Below are 4,645 nucleotides of genomic sequence, written 5' to 3' on the forward strand. Positions count from 1 at the left end.
TAACTGGTATGGTTGAAGCCCGACCCGAGCCCAGGAAGGGCCCAATATCTAGAACCTTTTAGTACTTTCGAACACATGAAGATAGATGCAACAGATAAGGACAATATCTTATGAATCCAAGATTTGATATGATTTCAGACTCATCAATTAGAGTCCTACTCTAACACATGTTCTACCTTGACAAGGTAACCTACCCCTCCAAGCCCCTATAAATACAGGTATGGTTCATGGTTTATTCATTGATCTCTTCTATTCACTTCTTGTTCACACACTCACGCACGCATATTATCTTGTTCTTACTTTTTGTCAAGCTCTTTCACTTTCGAGCAATGACTTAGGCATCGGAGGGGTCACGCCGAAACATCATCATCATCAATAAATTCTTTTTTTCGAATCGACATCATCAATTCTTTTTTTCGAATGAAAATTTGGACGAGTAAATCTCAGGAATAAAACTTTTATATGATGGATTTTTTCAGATATAAAAGTTTTTTTAGGTCTAGCTAATTATTAAAGCAATTAATTATAGCTGATATAGAAAAAGATGAAAAACGACAACTACATACAAAATCACGGTAAATTCCGATTTCAACACTTCTTCTGTATTCAAGAGGATTAAAACAACTAGATGTTGATGCTTCATGCATCATACAATTGAGTCTCTCAAAAAATAAAAATAAAAATGCATCATACATTGAGTCTTATTTTTAAACATATAGGCACCGTTTGCTTTGAGTGATATGATAAGTAATACATAGATAAGTAATATAATGTAAATTAAAAATAAATAAGAAAAAATAGTTAATATATTATTTGATTTGATGGATAGATTATAATTTATTTGATTTAATTGATATAAAATTAATAATTAATAAATAGAAAAATAATATAACGAAAATAAGGCGAAATTGATTGAGATAAGTTATACATAGATTAATGATATATCAAACCAAACAATGCTATAGAGACACTGCAAAGTCTTGTATTGCAGCTAACAAGCTAGTTATAGCAGGATAAATAAACCTACGATGGTTTCGGCCACCAACCTGGTAGCACTTGTAACGACGGTTCCCAGGAAAGTCACGGGAGCTCGGAGGGTTCCGGTGGGTGGCAAGAGTGTGCATTTTGCAATCGGTAGCTTAACTGTCACGAAACAAGGCAAAGAAGTACTGTTGTCAAACAAAAGTCCATTAGCAAGATTGAGAATGGTATAGAAATCCGCTAGCATCGGTGAGCACGCTACCAATACTAGTGGTGGCAGCATTGCAAGTGATGGTCATGACATTCACTCCGGAAATGCCGCTGCAAGTAGGGCAAGGATTGCCGATGGCTGAGCAGAATAGGCGGCTGGCCACCTGAACACCCTTTATGGTGATAAGGTCTGCATGCGACGAAAGCACCGAGGCAGCAGAAAGGATGAAGATGGTGGTGGAAGAAGGGAATGCCATTAGGTATATGAGGAAATAAAATTTCAAGGGGATAGTGGTGGTCGTGTCTCCATGGGCTTGAATTGGTCATTTATTTATAGGGGTTTTTTTTAAAATAAAAAATGGTAATCTTTGCAGCCGAGTAGGGCTTACAAACTCTCAATTGTATTTTCATTTCTTTGATATGAACTATATACATATATGGGAGAATATTTTATGACGGGATGCAGTAATTGTCCCTAGCTACTAGCTCGTACCTAGGAAGATTGAAAAGCGAGCAATTGAAAAGCAGTTCTTGTGCTTGTACTTGAGCTTGAGCTTGAGCTCTTGTACATACGGTTTAAAAGATTTGAGTTGCATTTTTACCATTACGTAGAGTTTTTGGTAATTAAAGTGATAATAACTCGGTCTTATTCAACTATTTTATGCAAATTATTTTACATTTTAACATTATTCATGAACCTGTTTCCTGCGAATTATAGAATAATTAGATCAATGTACCAACTCTAAGCATTTTATTTAAGTAGTTGACGGTTTTTTAAATATTGCTTATAATTTGTAAAATTTAGAAATGAGATAAGACGGTGCTTTAATACGTATGGTTCAAACATGAAAATTGAAGTCAAATTCTAATTTCGATCATTTATGTTTGACGAATTGTAGTTTTATCTTTATTTTTTGTTTTCAATTTTATCGATAGTAGTGATGTGATATAGATGTGGTACTTGACATATGTAGTATCTCTTTAATTAGCATTCATGCAGAATAAAAAAAGATTAAAATAGTGAAAAATAGAAAGATATAGGATTAAAATTGAAAAATGAGAGTATTAAAATTGCAAATATACGACTAAAAATATTTTTTAATCTTCCAATTTTATCTAATTAATATTGTGAAATATATATGATTTATACAAATTTTAATATTTGTAGAGTATTATTGGGACTTGGGAGCACAAATTTGACGTAAGTCGAAAGGGTCACTAGCATAATCAAAGGTTGGGACATCAATCTCTATTCAGTGGATGAAAAGGAGATTTTTATTAAATCGGTTCTACAGGTAATTCCTACTTATGCGATGTCCTGCTTTTGGATCCCTAAATCTACGTGCACTTTAATTGAGAAAGAGTGTTCAGATTTTTGGTGGGGAATGGATAAAGACAGGAAGAAAATGCATTGGAAAACGTGAAATTTTCTTTGTAAACCGAAATGTCAAGGAGGTATGGGTTTTCGGAAACTAGAGTTGATTAATAAAGCCCTTTGTGGCGTATTATACAAAATCCTGACTCTTTGGTGGAAAGGGTTCTGAAGGCTCGTTATTTTAAGCATTTGGATGTAATGCAGGCGCTTTTGTGGGGAGTAATCCTTCTTTCATCTGGCGCTCAATAATCTGGAGTAAGGAATTACTGGAAGAGGGACTTTACTGGACGGCGTGTAGGCGATGGTAAGTCCCTTGATATATTTTAGAGTAAATTAATGGATTCCTTCTTTTAGGTCCAGGATTAATCCTGTGACTATTCAGCTGCCTATGGGTACGGAGGTGAATGCTTTAATTTTGAATTCTCAGTGGAACGAGCCATTAATCCGTAATGTGTGGAGCTCTTATATTGTTCAAGATATCCTGTCTATTCCGCTCTCTGAATCTATCACTGAAAATACGAGATTCTGGAAGTTTGACCCTAAGGGACAATATTCATTCAGGCGTGGCTATCGTGTAAGCATTGGATTGGAGGATCCTCCAGATCACCATTCGAGTCGAATGATATTACAAAATTGGTGGCGGTTTATCTAATTGGTCCCTCTATATCCCTCCCAAAAATCAGGGTGTTTTGGTGGAGAGTGTTTCATGATATAATTCCTACAGGAGAAAATTTGGAGGCACATCATGTACCAGTCTCTGATTGTTGTCCACTCTGTCATTTTTCTTAGGATACTACCTGCCATGCTTTATTCCTCTGCCCGGAGGTGAAGCGGTTCTGGATTAACAACGAGGTATCAAAGAATTTCAAACAAGTTAGTCTTGCTTCAGATTCACTTTTGGCGATGCAAGCAGTCACGCAGCCTCAAAGTGATCTTAGCTATGTGGGTCTATGCTCTTCAGATATATCTTCTTTAGTTACGGACCTGGATATATTATCGATTTTTCACGTTAGTAGAACGGCTAATGTTGTGGCTGACTCTCTAACTAATTTTGCTATTTTTTCACATGCACCATTTTGTTGGGTGTCTAACAATTTTCTAAGTTGGCTTGTAAATCTTTTAATAACTGATATAGTCCAATAAAATTACAAGGTTTTCGTCAAAAAAAAAACTTGTAAAATTTAGTTTTATTTCTTAAAAAAAACTTGTAAAATTTTCTTTTGTCATGCATCGATTTATTAATAATTACAATCCACTAATTTATTTATTTATTTTTTTTTAATTTTAGTTCTTTACTAGATGAATGTTGAGTTGTAGTCGAAAAATAATATGTGACACCGAAAATTGTTGATGTGACATCAAACATTGCTATCGTATATGATTCCAAATCAACTCTATTTTATATCATTAATTATTTCTTTTATTAAGTTAAGGTATTTTATAAAATAAAAAAATCACATCACATCAAGAAGTGATATATGTTTTTTTTTTTTTTTTGAAAATGTAAATTTATTCATTCCAATATAATCATACATCAAAAAGGCCTAAAAAATGGAGGAATCTCGTTCCAAATCACAAGGCTTACATATTGAAGAACGTCTAGCTAGATCATATGCCGAGGCGTTAGCTTGACGTCTGATAAAGGAAAGCGTATAACCTGTGTTATCCTTTACGAGCTTTTTGCATTCATCGATAACACCAACATAATTTACGTGGATCTCACAAAAAGCCTCCATATAGTCATTTTCATTCACCTCCCCTATACTTTATGCATTTAACACTCGGTTCTCTTATTAAGTGTAAAAATTATAACATACAAACAAAGGGGTTGAATGCCAAAAAAAAAAGTGTAGAAGATGTGAATGCAAATTAAATTACCCTTTTCGATATATATTTTGACAAAATAAGGAAGTCATAGAGAGATCCAAATTTTCTATTTTAGGCAAATCTTAATTAATAAATCTAATATATAGGTAGAGAATAATATATTAGATGAAAGGTATCGAGTGTATGCTAGCTATTCCCACTTGACTTGCTAAGGCAACTATATATAGGATCTAGATCAATTAATTAATTTAT

This window comes from Henckelia pumila, chromosome 3 (assembly GCF_033568475.1).
Source record: "Henckelia pumila isolate YLH828 chromosome 3, ASM3356847v2, whole genome shotgun sequence".
NCBI lineage: Eukaryota > Viridiplantae > Streptophyta > Magnoliopsida > Lamiales > Gesneriaceae > Henckelia > Henckelia pumila.